This window comes from Phasianus colchicus, chromosome 1, assembly GCF_987193195.1.
Source record: "Phasianus colchicus chromosome 1, bPhaCol1.hap1.1, whole genome shotgun sequence".
Taxonomy (NCBI): Eukaryota; Metazoa; Chordata; class Aves; order Galliformes; family Phasianidae; genus Phasianus; species Phasianus colchicus.
The window spans coordinates 192,510,317-192,529,096 of record NC_143436.1 but is presented as its reverse complement, the minus strand read 5'-3'; the positions used below and the strand labels follow the sequence as shown (position 1 = coordinate 192,529,096).

Here is an 18,780-nt window from a genome sequence, read left to right as displayed (position 1 = left end):
TCGACATCACTTTGTGGACATTTGAAAGCACCTTCCTCCAGAGCTGCTTGCCTCCGGAAGAGAGTATTCAGGAACGTTTTCTGGTGGAAGATCTGGCCTGTGACTACATAGCTCCAGCTTGGTGTGGGAAAACTGGGGAATGATACCACCATGTCCTGTGAAAAACAGGATGCAGATTGGCATCCTTGCTCCCTCTTATCTGCTGGTAAGGCCGGGAAGATAGGAACAAAGGAGCTTCTGCTGAGACCCCAGAGCCAGAAGCTGCCACTCCCAGGAGAGCTCACTCATCCACTTTGGATTTGAGCTGTCACTCCAAAGACAACTGACTCGACCAGTTTGAAAGCATTGAAAAGGGGTCATCATTGCCATGGTCACCGTTGCCATTGTCGTTTTCAACAGAACAACAATGCCTGACGACCCACCACTACTGAAGATCAATGACTAAACTAGGAACCACGCTGGATCCATAGTGGACTATCTCCCTCTTGCTTCCTATAAAGATTTCTTGCTTCTTTTTTCCTATCTTTTCTATCGCCCTCTTTCCCTTCCCCATTACCCTAATTCATAATATTGTCCGTCCTCTCCTTCCCCATCTCCATGATTAAGATTTGTAATAAACTGGTCAGACCAACATTTGAACTGTTGTTTCTTAATCTCACGCCAGATATACATATATTAAAAGAACCTCCTCTCCCTGCTATAAATTGGAACGAGACAGCTGCACTAAATGAGGAATTTTTCAACCTTTCCAGAAAGAACCACAGATAGATGAAAGCTAAAACTAGCTAAAGCTAAAAAAAAGCCCACTCTCTAATAGTATTAAATATACTTGAGGGTCATTAAAGAATCACTATCTCAAACAAATTTTTCTTAAGAGAGATGTTTCTTTTTTTTTGTTTGTTTTAATTTTTTAATTATTTTTATTTTGTAAGGCGTCTCACCCATAGAGAGATTCATCCTGCTTAGCATACCTGAAAGGTCTCTGCCTATGATGATCAACAGATACTTCTTTTAACATCAGTGGGGAAAGATCTATTCTTCCAGGAAGAAATCTGGACAGCTTTTTCAGATGTGCTTTAGAATAACACAAAGCTTTTCACAGGAGTGCGACATTTTGGAACTGTTATAAAGACATATGGAGATGTTCTCCATATATTCTATATTAGCATTTAGTCAGCTGAAATCCTCAGAGCTTGAGAGAGAAAGCACTTCCATTCTCTCCAACACCTTCAAAAAGAGATCTGGGGCCTTAACTTAATGTTACTTTAACTTATAGATAAAAAGATGTTAGATCATCAAGTCATTGAATAAATTCTCCGTTTTGTGCCAAGAATGATAAATGCACTGAGACACACTCAGTGCATGGACAGCCTTGTTTCTATGCCAGACTCTAGCTGATGCTACATGACTGTCTTCTACGTTTACAACATCCTTCCTATAGCATTGATAAGACTACAGATACAGAACAGAGTTTTCCACTGAGCCTCAGAAATAAATTTTAAAAGAATGTTATCAGGTTACAAGTACAGTATTTGCAAATATACTTTTGGGCTCTTATTCTGGTAGCAAATACAAATACACAGTTGAGTATCAACAAAGAACAGCAAATATTGCTGTTGTTTGCATATTTCCCCATACATTTCTATAATAATAAAATGATGTAAAGTTCCCTGATCACCAGGGAGTTTACCAAAGGGTTTACCAAATATCTTCACACATCTGGATTTTATTCATTTGAGTGCAACACCTCAGTTGGAAGTATGACATCTTAATATGATTTTGATTTCCTATAAATTGTTAATCATATTAAAATCATTAACACTTTGCAGACTGACATCAGACTTATGGAAGAAATCTTTGTAGTGTTGACAGGGTTTCACTTTGAGACCCTATAGCTCCATTGACATTATGGTAAAATGTGCTATAAAGAAACAACAAAACAAAGAATACCTCCCTCTTCCCATAACCTCATTCCAGATCAATCAGGACAACTGGAAACATATCTGTACTTCAGGAAGAGCAGGTAAAGGAAGACCATAGAGTTGTGCAGCTTGCTTACTTCACATTATTACTGGCTGGGAAGATAATAAACAAATGAAAAGTTCTCCCACCAAGATCAAGTGTGTCAATTCTGCTTTCTTTAACAAAGTTCTAATCATTTTTAGGACATTTTGCTCTGTTTATCACTTTATACATTCATGGCAGTACTCCCACTGACTTCAGCAGCAGCTGTGAATGATCACCACTCCCATAAATCACAGCCATCACTTTCACTCATATACACATCCCAGCCCTGGCTGCATCCACATCTACATGGACCACATGTTTGGCTTCATTTCCAGAACTTCTGCACCCATGTCAGATTTGATTCTTTTCCCATGCTGCTAAAGGCAGGGCATAGGATAATGAGCACAGAATTGACAGTTCCCCTGTTGTCAGTCTGAAGCAGGGCACTACATGCATGCTGCCTAACCTTTAGAAAGGACCATACCCAGCAGAGTTGTAATTGAAAGAAATACAGTATGAACTTCATCACATCTCTGCTGAGAGTCATAAGTGGAGATTTCTACAGATACAAATGTGTAACAGAGATGTTTCTTGTGGAGGAATTCAATATCAAACACAATAGAAAAAAATAATAACTGAAAATAGAAACTTTAACTGAGAAAGCCCATATTATCTTCTGTTCTAATCTTCTGTTATGACTGTGTTACTAGTTGCATCAATAAACAAAAAAATCCCTCTTCTGAGATTAAAAGCATAATACTTTTTGATCTGCAATTATCACACATGAAAGTCATCAGGTGTCCAGAAAAGGCTCTCTGAAGTGTTACATTTATTAATACTAAAGGCTTACAGTATAGGTTTTATTAAGATATTTTTTTTTCCTACAATATTAAGAAAGTTACTTTTAAAGACACTTCTTAGATCTGTGATCCTATTTTACAATTAGGCTTTGTCTGACAGAGTGAACAGATAAGCTTTTAATCTCTATTTTTCAATTAGCAGAAGTAAAACATTTAAAAATACATCTGAAGATGTATCCATTTTATTGATATTAGTTACAGCGATAGTTTTCAAGCTCTTTTTTATATAACATTCCTATAACATCCTCCTCAAAACATGGATAATGGCAATTCAGAGCAACGATGTTGCCAGTATTTTCACTCAGTGTCTGACTATCCACCAAGCTTACAAACCCTCCTTTAAGTCTATAATCTGCCTACAGCATCCAAGTGGTCTCAGATAATTTAGCAAGTGGTAAATGTAATGTTGGAAGAGAAGCAGTAATGAGTAAAGCATGGCTGAATGTCACCATGTGTACAATTGTCCCTGATAGAGGCTGCTGGAAGACAGTTCAGCTCAACCTACTCTGTAGAGTCATCATCTATGAAGTTTCCAGAAGCAGACACAGACAGGAAAAGCAGATAGCTTGTACCTTCTCAGGGCAGAGACCTTGCTTTGTATTGTAATTGCACAACTGATACAAAATAGTTACACAAGCAAACATCTCTTAAGAGCTTTCTCGTTTCTGATTGTTATCGCTTTCCTGAGGAAGTACTGGATTTTTACTATTAGAAGTGTTCATATTCTCTTTGAATAGACCAGATCCTCTCCATTGCACTGCTTTCACTCTAGTATTGTTTGGTGACCACACTGATGTGTATCTTGCTTCTACATATTTCAACTACTTTTTTTCCCCAAGATACCTCTGGTGCTCAAGAAATAATTATAAAAAAAAAGGAGTATAAAACACACAATATGGATGCAGTATGAGTGAGACCTGTTTTGATGTTTTGGTCAAAATGAACCTTCATTGCAGTTTTTCTTAGGACTGAACTGGCTCTTAATGCTTGTTAAATGCACTGATAGGAGATCTTATTTGCAGCTCTATATAACAGAGCATAAAAACGATGTAAGGATTCAAACCATCTGGAATTTGTACTGTGACTGACTTTCTGAAATTGATTTTTGACCAAGTAACTCCAAGTTATCTGCTAAAACTGCATTATGCCTCTTGCTTTGGAGTTTGCCACTGTTCACTGTTTCTACTGTGTGCTTGCTGACAGCAACAATACATTGCAGTTGTCATCAGCTTTGTGTTTTTCAGGAAGATCTGAAAAACAAACAAACTGAAGATGAACAAGTATCAAAAGAGACAAGGCTGGTGGAAGACATTGTTTTGGCTTGAATATAAAAACAGCAGCAAAGGTTTAGATGTCAGCTGGCTGCTGTCATAAAGAGTCTGGATTCATACAAGATACTTACTGCCATCCAAAATGCAGCAGTAAAGGGCAAGATTGTGTTTACTTGTCCACTTGGGCAGAGCAGGAGTGAGTTTACTGAAGTCTATTAATGTTAACATTACAGAAATGGGAACTCGGTTCTACATCTCAGCAACTAACACTATGTAGTTCAAATATCTTTCCTTCAGAGTCATCAGAACCCTTCTGCTTACATCTGATTCTTCTTGAATGCTTCTACAATTGTCTGCAAATGTTGAATCAATATGAAATCGCTGTTATTTTTACTAAACATTTCATCAAGCCAAGACATAAGACTTCTGCTACAAATGAGCTTCAGCTTGTTATCATAAATTTCATCCTATTGTACAGGCTGTATATCTTGTTCCATTTTTCACAGTCATAGTGACAATAGGATTTTTTATTATCATTGTTGACCGTGATGGTAAAGACTGGAGCAGACAATGAGCCCTTGAACTCTGTGAAAACTTGAACAGATTAAAGATACTGAGATGGGAGGACAAATAAAGCCATGATGCTGTTTGTCCAACAGAAGAAAATATCATCTTAACTCTACAAAAGAGACCTGGAGCCAAACTGGGGAGTCCTCTCTGAGTACTTTCTCCTTCCTTTTTAGTATCAGTCTTTTGTTTTGTCATTGTTGCTGCTTTTTTGATTGGTTGGACTTGGCTTCTGTTTTTATTTTTATTATCATTCCTCCTTTCAAATAGAGATATATGACTATTCAGTCTTCAAAGTAGCTCAGAAGTACATTGGGATACAGGAATTCAGGAAAAATTCTTCAAAACAACAAACTGTTGCGTTGATGAAAGATTGAAGACCTCACACAATTAATAGCTACAATAAAAAATTATGCTAGTTTACTGATATATAGTGTCTGTGGTCATTCATCAAGAATAGCTTGTATCTCAAACTTTTTTAACAGATCAGGCTGTAAAGAAGAAAATGTTCTGTGATGATATAAAAGTTTTATGACATCAAGTCTGAAATGACTAAGTGAATTATGCTGGGCAGCTCAAACTTCTTCCAATAAAAAGTTCTATAACTCCATCCTGTATTTTGTTTAAACCACACATCTTATAGAAAAGCTATTTTTTTTTTTTTAAAGGCTACCTTTCTATCATGCATCTAATTATACTGTCAATAGGAAAGAGAGGTAAAAAAAAATAAAAAAGGAATTGATTTTTTTTTACAAATAGCAGAAAGTGTTTTAAAACCATTTAGCCCAGATTCAGTGTTTGCTTGTGTAAAGAGAGAAGCAATTCTTCTCTGGTCAACAGAATAATGCAGCTGAAAAAGGGAAACTGAGAAGAATCAGTCCTTTTTTATATAAATCAAAATGTCACTCCTGTTTTAAGGTTCAATATTTCATGATCTGCCAGGTTTCTAAATAAAAGCTGCATAACACTTGATACATTTGAAAAGCTGAAATTCACAGCTCTCCAATAAGATATAAAACCTGTTTCTAACCCTGACTGTTCTCAGGAGATTGAACCTTAAAATTATCAGTAGAATAGAGCTGAATACAGTATTAATAAAACTTTTAGCAATGTAATTGCCAAGATCTTCTTTTGGTTTATCTACCACCAAGGAATAAAAAGGTGAGCAGGGGAAAGATACCAATATAAAAGAGCAAGAAAAAGGGGGAAAAAAAAAAAAGAAAAGAAGATAAAAAGTCATTTTGACATTTTCTCTCTATATAAATGTATCAGGAAATACATTTTGAAAATCTGAATTACATCTGTTTGTATGCATATATGATCCTTTTAAGTAGGTGAAGATTACTGGCAGAAAAAAAAGGACTGATATTGTAAGCTTTTAAATATAACATTATCTTTCTAAGTTTTTTTAGTGCTCAGGTATTAAAATACATAAAATACTACACTATAGAGAGAGGGCAGTACATTATATCTCAAGGATGAGTTGAACAGAAGGAAGGTAAGTGCAAAATAATTACAATTTATCTACGACTCTTTCCCTTTGTTTTTGCTAGCTAATCTTTTATATTTAATTATGAATTTCTACTCAAGCTGAAATTTAAGGTGGGTTTCCCTCCTCACATGTTACCTACAATACTTAGTCGAAATAGGACCATTGCAGTGAGCTGTGGAATTGTGACTTCAATTCACCATACACTGCAGTGTTTTAGAACTCTGTACTTCAGAATATTCCATCTTATTTTTCTTTCTTTTTGCAGTGGGTCCCAGAGATTTCATTATACAGTACTGCTAGTAGCCTACCATTATTCCAGCTGAAAGCACGTAAGTTCCTATAGGAATGGAGCCAAGGAGACACTGCCAGCAGCTGAAGCAGCCTAGAAGATTCCCAAACTGATTCCTGAAACTGAGGTGTCACCAGGTTCCCCAAAGCGCAAGATTCAATGTTTCAGTTCTGTGACCTGAAATATAGAATTGAAATCAAAATACCCTCATTTCTTCATGTGCTAGATTCATGCTTCACAGAATCATTAAGATTGGAAAAGACCTCTAAGATTATCCAGTCCAACCATGAACCCAACCCCACCGTGCTGACTAACCATGTCCATCAGTGCCACATTTACATGGTTCTTGAACATCCCCAGGAATGGTGACTCCACCACTTCCCTGGGCAGCCTTTGCCAATGCATCACCACTCTTTAGGAGAAGAATTTTTTCTTAAAAACCAGCCTGAACCTCCGCTGGTTCCAATTGAGGCAAATAACTTCATACGCAAATCCATCATAGGCATACCATCATAGGCAAATCCTACCACTGTTGCCCAGGAGAAAAGGCCAACTCCCACCTTTCCAGCACGTCTTTTCAGGGAGTTGTAAAGAGCAATAGCGTCTCCCCTGAGTCTCCTCTTCTTCAGAATGAACCATCCTAGTTCCCTCAGCCACTCTCCATAAGACTTGTGCACCAGTCTCTTCACAGGTCTGCCCTTCTCTGGTCACATTCTTTCTTATAGTGAGAAGCCCCAAACTGAACACTGTACTCAAGGTGCAGCCTCACCAGAGTGAGTATAGGGGGACGATTACTTCCCTGCTCCTGCTGGCTGCAGTATTTCTGATGCAAGCCAGGATGCCATTGGCCTTTTTGGCCACCTGATCACAGTGTTGGCTCGTGTTATCTGTGGGCATGGTCATATTGTCCACACCTATTTTCCACAGTGAAGAGGTTCCCTGAATTTGCTTTTTTGGGGGTTGCCTTTCTTTGTGATCTTTGAAGTATGGGTAATTATACAAATCTGGATAAGATGATTTAAACTTCAAATTAATTTGTGATAAAATGTATATATCTACATAGATATAAAAAAACAAAAAGAGACAACAGTACTTAAAAAGTACATATATTTGTAATTAATGGAATAAAAATTATTATTTGTCCTTAACTATTTGTCCTTAGACCCAATATCAGTTATATATATATATAAATGTGTGTGTGATACATACATGTTGAAAAGATTTATAAAAACAGGCTTTTTCACCTATGTCCACATGGTACAAGATGAGCAGCACTCACAATAGTTTTCTAGGACAAAGACAGAAAAGAAATGAAGTAGTTTAAGAGTCCTGCGAATTTGTGCCAGACAATATATGTTTTTTTTTTTTTTTAGAGTTCAACATGCAATTAGCAGTACCAGCAGACAGTATTTGCAGCTTCACATGACTGTTGCAACAGCTGAATTGCCAAAGTACTCCAAATCCCAATTGGTTATCTGATTATGTATTCAGAAACACAAGCTACTAAGCAAATTAAAAGCAAAATTAAAAAAGAAAAAGAGGAAAATGGAATCACAACAAAGCAAAAAAAAAAAACAAACAAACAAACAAACGAACAAAAAACAAAAAGAAAACCTACAACTGTTAATAGCTGATGAGAAGTGTATTAATTGAAATGAAAATGTATTATGCTACAGTCACTGAGCAAAGACTATAAACATTCTGTAGCTTTTTCTGCATTAACTAACTAAGCCACAAAAATCACATAACAGTGAAGAACACACCTGGTTTGTAGGTAGCTCTTAAATTAATAAATCAACTGTCACATAATCGTAACTTCTACCTGAATCGCAGTTCCAATTAATTTTGAATTGGTTTGCAGTGCAGAGGTGAGGTCAAGGTATTTTTTGGCTGCATTCCTAAATTTAAACACCAGACAATCTCATCCTTCTGGTTAAAAGTAATCAATATTAGCAATTTATCATAATTTGCTCTGCAGAGCACACTTATGCTGTTTAATCAAGTGTCCTGCCTGGTTTGTTCGTTCACAGTTGCGTGAAAGACATCCACTGAGCATGCCCAATATATTTTTCTTTTCCTCTCAGTGTCACTGCAGTGCCTATCGACCATTGATTCATACTCTGAGTTGCTGATGACTTATGCAGATTGGCAGGAGCTAGAAATGGGACATCCATCTAAAGATCTCATGACACATGAAATATTTTTGGAAACAGCTTCCATAATGAAAATGAGAGAGAGAGTTTCATTAGAAATCTTCTTATCTTAAATGTAGATCCATCTTTCAATGAGATTTAATGGTAGAATACTAGAAACTGACAAAGTTAACAACTGTGACCTATCACAGACCAAATACAAACAACATTTGTGGTAAGAGAAATTTACCTCACTGCAAGGAAGTATATCTACTTTTTAACAAACAGCTGACTCAGCTCTTCAATAAAATGACCAAAGGGCACGAGTTCCATCTTGAAAACTTCATTATCTGCATCCCAGACCAGAGTGAGGGATTTAGGTGAGGCACAACATCAAGTACTTCATCTAATCACTCTTGAAAGTATGTTTATATCAGGAATATCTGTGAGATACATGCTCTGGGATTCTCTCCAGTTTGAAGACGTGGGAAGATGCTACATTTCCTATATGTCTTTTGGATCTGGACTTCTTTGATTTGGAAAGCAAATAAAGGGAGTAAGGTGAGTTCTGGTCTTCCCTCGTATGAAACATGAACCCTGCTGAGCAAGTAGCATGTAATCTTGGATCTATAAACTGCTAAGAATAACTGCAGGATTCAGTAAAACATATAAGACTTCTTGTAGGAAGCAGCTGTGTCCTAACTGAAGAGCCAGGAACTCCCATGACACTTATGGTAACTCTTTTAATTGAAAGGTGGTGTGCCTGACATCTATTGTCACTCCGTTAAACATAATTTCATTGAAGTACTTGCTCATTAAGAGTGGCAGTAAGCATCACTGTCTGTGGAGAGGATAGCCTACCTCCACTCAGTAGGAATTAGAATAACTGAGGTTCTATAGGGGCATAGATGCTAAATGGTTTAGGTGGCTTCCTCTCACAGACGACATAAGGAGTGCTGTTTTTTCTTGCAGGTTGAGCTTGCATTTAATACAATGCTATCTGCCTGTGGGATGAGGCAGTTGCAGTGGTGATGGATGGATATAAATTGGATTTTCCAACATTGGACTACCAGTATTGGTGATACTGTGTGCATTTAACTACAAAATTCCCAGACAGATGGGACTGTACCTCCATGACTGGAGATCTCTGTTTTTTTCTGTAATCCAAGTTCCTAATTCCATCTTTGAGCACACAAAGTGAGCATCTAAACTCAGACTGTACTTTTTCTTTATCTGAATTATCATTGGGCATTTGTCTTGGCATTTATTAATGCATCTTTCTTTCCTCTTTTTTTTTCTTTCTTTTTTTCCTTATTTATTTATTTATTTATTTATTTTAATGTTTTGTTGTTTCCTTGATTATTTGTTTACTTTCCACTTTTTTTCTGGGTTTCAAAAACCTCCACTTGTACTCCAGTTAATGTACCCCTCTGTGTGAAGGCATTTTTCCAAGTTTCTCAGTGTTCCCTTGCTATACAAGAGGATGATTGCCTATGGCTCTGTGCCATCGTTGTATTGCCTGAAAGCCATCCAAGGTCAATACTGTTCTATTCTGGCAAAACATGTGCTATTTTTCACCCTCTAAAGCTAATTTGCACAAAGTATTGAACCCATAATTTAGGCCAGAATCTGAAAAACATCTGTGAGCATCTGCGAAGATCCAACTTTACTACATAAAGTGTAATACTTTAGATCAGCGTGATGGAAGTTTGTTTTCATTAAGTTATGTATTTGTTGTGTTGGTTGGTTTTGTTTGTTTGTTTGTTTGTTTGTTTGTTTGCTTGTTTTTAAATAACCTGCTCTAAACACAATACTAAAGCCAAAAATGAAGATTCAACTATATTCCCAGCTAATCTGGGAACTAGCAAGTATAATTAGTGGTAAGATGCTGAACTTAAATCTTATCTCCATTCCCTCATTTGCCATTCAGATCCCCAATATGGTAAATCATTCAATCTTGTTTGGTTGAAGATGAACTTTAATAAAAAAAATAATAATGCATCATCCTTGGTAAAACAGACCTCTGAAAGGCAATCATAGAATAACAGAATCACAGGGGTTGGAAGGGACATCAAGAGGTCATTGAGTCCAACCACCCTGCTAAAGCAGGTACCCTACAATAGGTAGCGCAGATAAGAGTCCAGACAAGTCTTAAATATCTCCATAGAAGGAGACTCCACAACCTCTCTGGGTAACCCGCTCCAGTGCTCTGCTACCCTTATTGCAAAGAAGTTCTTCCACACATTTTTATGGAACTTCCTATGTTCAGGTTTTAGGCCTTTGCTCTTTGTCCTATCACTATGAACCACTGAGAAGTGCCTCATCCATTTGCCTCCCACCTCCCTTTATATATATATAAAATATTTATCAGATCCTCTTTCCATCTTCTTTTCCCCAGGCTGAACAGACTCAGGTTACTCAGCTTTTCCTCACAGGGGAGATGCTCCAGGCCCTTCATCATCTTTGTAGGCCTCCACTGGAGTCTTCTTTCTAGGTGATACCAGTCTTTTTTGAACTGATAAGCTAGAACTGGACATAGGAGTATAAATATGGCCTCACCAGGGCAGAATAGAGGAATAAGATGATTTCCTTCAACATGCTGGCCGCACTCTGTTTAATGCACCCCAGGATACCATTGGCCCCCTTGGCCACAAGGGCACACTGCTGACTCTTGACCAATCTGTTGTCCACCAGAACTCCCAGATCCTTTCTCCATCATTTTGGGAAAATTCATGGTTTATGCAACTTGTAGCATAAACCTCTATGTTTCAATAAAGACTATTTCATAACACCAGGGCCGGGGTAATGTGAGGGCATGAACTGTAACAATGATTCAGGATTACCATGGGACAACAAAGTGGGTGAAGTGTAAGTGAAAATGACAAAGCTGAGTCTATCTGAAAGAGAGTGCAAAATCTCCACACAGAAGCACTAAGAAATTTGCTGTGTTTACTGGCTCTTAAAAATTCAGATGTTTAGTGCTGCAAAGAAAGATTAAGATTACTCAAAAAATAAGTGAAAAAAAAAAAAAAAATACCTAGGACAGAGTAACACAGGGACGTATTCACAACTTCTGCTCTTATTTCATTGTAAGTATAGTTGAGAAATACTGAATATAAATCTAAGGAGGAGATAGAATTCAAGATCCAGAGGAATAGCCACATATAACACAAAATTAGAGATTGCTTGCTGGATTGTGGTCATGGCCACTGAAGATTTCAGAACAGAGAGGAAATTAAGGCAAGGAACTGCAGGCAAATGTTTTATTATTGTTGTCCAAACCTGTGCACCTTGACTGATATCTTTAAAGTAAAGAATACCTTGGTAAAGGATATCTTAGTCAAGAAAACAGCAAAAATTTTCTGTTATTTGATTTCAGCTGTTGAGAGCTGTAGTGGAAAAACAAAGCAACAAAGACTTGGAACTTCGGTAGAAATCTTCTTCAGACCCAGTGGTCATTTCTGGGTTTGTGGGCTGGGGGCAATGTCCAAAGTTTCTACCCAAAGGGAGCTGCAGAACTGCCAGAGGTGCTAGCTGGAACTGCTGAGATTCAGAGAATATGATGACTACAAATGCAACGAACTGAGGGCCAAATACAATATTCTGGTCAGTCTCCATACTGGAGGACTTCCTCTATAATAGATCATTCAGAGACAGATTTTTCACCATTCTCCTTGTTTCCTGTTAAATCTGCAGAGGAGACCAACTCCAACTGACGTATATCTTGAATTACAGCCAGCCACGGTTTTTTGGTTTTTTTTTTTTTTTTTGTGAGTGACATTAACTTATAGGAATTCACAGAGGTTTCAAAAATTCTGTACTTCAGCAACAATACAGCCAAGAAGCTTGTCCCAACAGACTAGCAGTGATGGGAAAATGTTTTCAAAATGTATTTACAAAGAATTTACTGTAAATGTTTTTTTTTTGCAGCCTTTACAGTTCTTCAGACCTTTGCTCCAGCCATGAAGAGCAAAAAGGTGCATCACATAAAGAAAAGAGAAGCAGTACACAAAATGCTATTCTAACACCTGTATTTGCATTTGAAAGTGGAGATATAATATAGAATTTGAGACTTTTAAAAATCTTTACAAGAATGAACATAAAAAGCCATTTTCTTTTTTAGTAGCTCTTCTTTCTACAGTTATAGGACCTATCTGAAGCTAAGTGAGAACTGTTCAATTTTAGGCTGTAACACACAGAGGAAGCATATGTACTTTATAATAAGGCAATAAAAACTGCACCTGCAGAGCAAGATGACAGAGTGATGCTGTTGCAATCTTTGTGCAAGAGAATGTGCATTACAACCTTTGCACCACTCCTTTGTAATTCTTATAATCAGAAGCACAAGTGATACATAAAGGATGTTGTTTTCATTACCAAAATTATTCTAAAAACAAAATCAGAAAGCAATAACTTTTGAACTGTATTTTTGCATTCTCTATGCTACATTCAGGAGAACAGAAAGACTGACAGTTTTCTCCTTATTTCTTTTTTTATGTCTGAACACTAAATCAGAAGATTCACAAACCAAGGCTGCTTCTGATTATTAACAAGCAGAAGAACATGAAATAACCTGGATTTCTGTATCAAAGCACTCAATTGTATTTCAGTCTGAACCATTAACTTGCTGAATATGATTGCATTATTAATGCCAGACATTTCCCTGTATGTTACTTGCTGCCCTGAAACTTAAATGATGCCATACAAATAGCTAAGAACTTCAGCACTTTGCAGGTGAAAACAGTTTAGAAGAAGCACATCATTGAAAATAAATAAAAGGACTAAATTTAGAAACAGATGCAAATGATTTGTTATCTGGCTAAGGGAAGCTATTACTGAAGTCATCTTATCAGGAGACTGAAAAGCTCTGGCTACAGCAGTGCAGATTCAAGTAAAACAAGATATTTTTTACATCTTTTTAAATAATTCCTGAACTTCATTAGTTGATTATTTGCTGTGTATGTAGCAGGATGCTTTCATTTTCTGAAGTGTCATGTAGTGTAGTATTTTGGGATCTGTGCTGTTAAATACACTGGGTTGATGGGCTGCACTTTCAAATCATATCACATGTACAGATTCTGATTTGTTTAGGTTATCCTCTGTAGCCAACTGGTTTAAAAGTAGTTTGTGTCTGTTTTTTTTCTTCTTACTTTTGATAGATATCAAATAGATAGATAGACAGACAGACAGACAGATAACTTTAAAGACAGATAGATAACTTTCCAAGGCACTGAAACATGTTGTTCAGAGAGGCTGTGGAGTCCCCTCCTTGGAGCCCCTGGATGTGGTGCTGAGCACAATGTTCTGAGTGGCCCTGTTGGATTAGTGTTGGACCAGAGGCAACCATGCCTTCCAACCTCAACAATTCTGAGCATATGAAATAGTTTATGGTAACTGAATCCTTTTACTGATGGATTATCTCACATCAATTGTCAGTATCAGATAAGTGCAGGGTTTATGAGTTGTTACTCTATTTGCTTTGAAATATTTTTGCACGGAGCAACCTAACCTGTGCCATTCCCATACTCACTTCTTCAGAATGGATAAGTACTTCTTGCAGTGTGATTTAACATATATTCACATATATCCACTGCAATTCTTTAGGGCATAGCTTTCTCTAATCTGTTTTGCAGGAAGTTAGGATACTGTACAGAACTGCAAACCTTGTAAACATCAGTCACAATGAGCCTGAAGCAAAAAAAGCTTGCTCAAAGAGTGTCCCTTAGCTTTGCTCTCTACTACCATAACATACTTATTTGTATTTGGGGCAACTTAAAAAAAAGACAAAAAAGAAAGTTTATAGTTACCTAAAAAAGGTCTCCACATACATAGCTCTATATTCCACAGACCTTCCAAGGAGAGGTAGGTCAACATGACATACAGAAAATCATAGAATCATCATAGAATCATAGAATCGTTTGAGTTGGAAGGGAGCCTTATAGGCCATCCGGTACAACGCCTCTTCAGCGAACAGGATCACAGGAGGCGGATCCCAAGCTCACTACAACCTCCCTTCAGTTAGTTATAGAGAGCAATAAGGTCTCCCCTCAGCTTACTCTTCTCCAGACTGAACAATCCCAGCTCCCTCAGCCGCTCCTCATAAGGCCTGTGCTCCAGACCCTCACCAGCTTTGTTGCCCTTCTTTGAACCCGCTCCATGGCCTCAATGTCTTTTTTGCAGTGAGGGGCCCAAAACTGGACACAGTACTCGAGGTACTGCCTCACCAGAGCTGAGTACAGGGGGACAATCACTTCCCCGTTCCTGCTGGCAATATTGTTCCTGATGCAAGCCATTGGCCTTCTTGGCCACCCGGGCACACTGCTGGCTCATGTTCAGCCGAGCATCAATCAATACCCCCAGGTCCATTTTCTCTATGCTGTCCTCCAGCCACTTTGCCCCAAGCCTGTAGCGTTGCCTGGGATTGTTGTGACCAAAGTGCAGGACCCAGCAATTGGTCTTGTTGAACCTCATCCCATTGGCTTCAGCCCAGCTATCCATCCTGTCCAGATCCTTCTGTAGGTCCTCGCTACCCTCAGGCAGATCGACACTTCCAGCCAACTTGGTGTCATCCGCAAACTTACTGAGTGTGCACTCAATGCCCTCATCCAGGTCATCAATAAAGATATTGAAGAGGACAGGCCCCAGCACCGACCCCTGGGGAACACTACTCATGACCGGTCGCCAGCTGGATTTAGCTCCATTCACCACCACTCTCTGCAATCAGCCCTCCAGCCAGTTCCTTATCCAGCCAAAGTGTACCTGTCCAAGCCACGGGCTGCTAGCTTCTGCAGGAGAATACTGTGGGAGACAGTGTCAAAGACTTTGCTGAAGTCTACTTAGACTACATCAACAGATTTTCCCTCTTCCATCAGATGGGTCACTAGATCATAGAAGGAAATCAAGCTAATCAAGCAGGACCTGCCCTTCATGAACCCATGCTGGTGAGGCCTGATCCCATGGTTGTCCCGCACATGCTGTGTGATCTCCCTCAAGACAATCTGCTCCATAACCTTCCCTGGCATCAAAGTCAGGTTAACAGGGCTGTAGTTCCCCCAATCCTCCTAATAACCCTTCATGTAGATGGGAGTCACTTTGCCAAGTGTGTTCCCTTTCCAGTTGCAGTGATGTTGTCACTTTTGGACATTGTGTTTCCATGCTGAAGCATCTTCCTCCTCATATGAGAACACAAATATAAATCTGTTCCTTATTCTACCTAAATGTCTCTCCCTTGCTGTGCTTAGGGTGAAATTCCATTGGGACACATTTATTTTTATAAACAATCTTTGCAACAGTTAAACATTATTTATAACTTGTGTCTTGAACATCTTCAGGACTATCCTTTGCAAAGCAGATCAGCTTTTCTGTTAAGCAATTTATTTATCTGTGATCATTTAAAATAGTTTCTACATCTTGTCACTGCTTATGTTTTCTTTTTTTCTTTTTCCTTCACAATTCTTATTGCCACCTTCTGAAATTACTGCATTCACAATTTTTTTTTCTGTAAGATGTTTCAGCACTGAGTGGCGGATCCAGTTTAATATCTTCTTTCATTCTTTATCCCCTCTTTATTACTGTCTGCATTCTAGTGCAGACTTCACATATTCTAGTAGGATTTTTCATTGAGTTTTATCTAGTTCTACTACAGTAAAGTACATGATTTAGCTGACACTTCTAGATTCTCTCTACAAAATTGCTTAAATGCAAGAACCCTAGATTATTCAAGCCCTGATTTTTGTCTGTTTTTTCCCCTTTTGTTCCAGTTTTTCACAGCAAAACATAAGAGACTTCAAAGTCCTGACACTGGCATAACAAAGATTCACCACTTTACATCAACTGCTTTTCTGAATACTTTCAAACATCAGCTACATGCTTGAAATTGGTTCTCAGTGACTGTTTGGCAGCAGCTAAATTTGCCAAAATCCAAACTGATAGGATGAGTGAGAACTTCAGGAAGAAGTGACAGGGCCTGCAATAGGAAGTGGGGCTAGTATAAAACAGTGGGTCTGAATTATTTCAGTATTGAAATGTGAGATTCGTGGAGATATGGGGGGGGGGGGGGGGGGGAAGAGAATCTAACACTGAAAAAAAAACTTCAAAGCTAACACTGAGTCATGTTCTAGAAGGGTAGAAGGGTAGAGATGGAAATAATTACACAATTACAGTTTTTCCTTCTGCCTTAATAGAAAGCTGACTGGAATTGACCTGTAAAATTCAGGTAAATGTCTTGGAAATTGGTGGTGAAAAGTAGAGTAAAGGAATATTTATAATATTTGCTTGAATCTTAGTGTAATGTAGTTTATAATAACCAATTGTTCAAACATGGCATGAGAAAAAATAAGAAAAATAGCTACAGGGGATGGACAAACTAATCAAGGATTTGCTACTGCGCAGTGAATTTCATAAGGAAATGTGACTTGTGCAATTGCACTCTCTATTCATGCAATTCTTCTCCCTAAAGTTATTCAGTCTGGGATAAATGGGCAGATGAGAAGAGCAGCAAGATGGAAGTTCAGTGTAATTTATCTCAATTTTTTCACCTCCCACCATGACTGCATTGAAGGAAGAGATGCAAGGGGAAATATTGATGTTCATCTTTTCTTTGGGATGCTATCAAGCCAATTTCCACATTTATGTAAGCTGACCCATCAACGTATACTTATCTCAGACCCAGTTATAGTATTACCCATGCTGATGCACAGACGTCCTTGCAGGGCAGCAGACATACAGAGATATTTGTCCACAGAAGTGGTGGACTTACTGTCCCTCAAAGTGTTCAAATATTGTGGGGATGTGGCAATTAGTAACATGATTTAGTGGGCAATATTCATGGTAGGTGGTTGCTTGGACTGGATGATCTTAGAGGTCTTTTCCAACCTATGATTCTATGATTAAAGGAATCATGGGCAGTGCTGATATCATAATAGAGGAAGAAGGTGTTGGAAAACTGTAGGGTATTGCATTCATTGCAAAACTAAGTAAGTCATGACACAGTAACACCTGAAATTGTGTTTTATTAGTTCTACTACTCATGTGTATATTCTGAACAAATTTTTGAACTAGCCCTGGAATGTCACAACAGTTCTTACATAAATAAATTGGAGGGCAAAATATCTCATTAAGATGAAATAGGGGAGATCAAAAAACCCAAATTCCTCAGAATCTCTCTTTCTGTCTTGGGAAAACTATTTTTTGTCTATTGTAGACATTGAGCCACTTTCATAGGAAACAGAACCACACTAGTACCCCACATCATTTTCCTCCAGGGTATTCAAGAATTGCCCAGGAACACTAGGAACTGCTGAAAAGTAGTGTTTCTTACAACACCGGTTGCATGTTGCTGTGGCTACCGTAGGCTGTTTCAGAACAAATCTGCAATTTATTTGTCTATTGATGATTTGAAGAAAGAGTTTTTTCCTGGAGACTGCTCTGTGGGAAATATGATTTATCTTGTGGCTGTATGAATTCTTCTCTGCTGGATATGCTCTGGGGTGGGTGGAAACCTGCAGTGTTTGCTGCAGAACAGACAAATATGTGCTTCACAAAGATGGTACTGTTGCTGATTCATATACAGAACTCAAGAAGTACACAACAGAGATTTGTAGCAAACATGAAAAAAGCCACTAGCCTAAAATGCTAATTCTGATAGATTTCTGAGCTTACCCTCAGAGGAAGAGACAATATATTCAGAAGATGTATTATCTTGAGTGCTTAAGGCCATTAGTACTGAGTACTGTCCAAATCAACTAATTGTTGAGGACACTGAGACAAATTTACCATGACAGGCTAAAAGATAATAACTTGTTTACTAAGGTCTGGAAGTTTACATTGAATGAATTGCCAGATGAATAAGAAACAAATCAGGCAGGAAGAGCTTATTATGGCATGATGGATGCTTCCTGTAGGGTATAAGCAACATCATCTGGAAAAGTGCTGCCTTCAGGCTTTATGAGAAATAGAAAAAACAAACAAAAAAAAACATATATAGGGAGGTTTTATGCCATAGTAAGCACACCTGGCATTCAGGCATGTACAATGCTTTATAACTGGAAGACTTTTCAGTTTTAACTCAGACACTGAAATACTAGCAAATCCTTTGATAAATGTATTTGCCAGTGGCAAATTTTTATACATTTTCATAACTCTCCCTTAAATTCTAAGTTCC

At 38.0% G+C, this 18,780-nt stretch overlaps 1 long non-coding RNA gene across 6 annotated transcripts in view; it reads right to left on the bottom strand.

Moving 5' to 3' along the window:
* Nucleotides 1-17,938: 17,938 nt before the first annotated feature.
* LOC116230365 (uncharacterized) overlaps nt 17,939-18,780 on the bottom strand; it is a 40,593-nt gene continuing 39,751 nt past the window's right edge. For 4 of the 6 annotated variants that reach the window (XR_016463476.1, XR_016463475.1, XR_016463472.1 and 1 more), the window contains one exon: nt 17,939-18,130. This is a non-coding gene — a long non-coding RNA (uncharacterized LOC116230365). The remainder of the gene's footprint in view (nt 18,131-18,780) is intronic. The other 2 variants (XR_016463474.1, XR_004167209.2) reach the window with 2 other exon arrangements.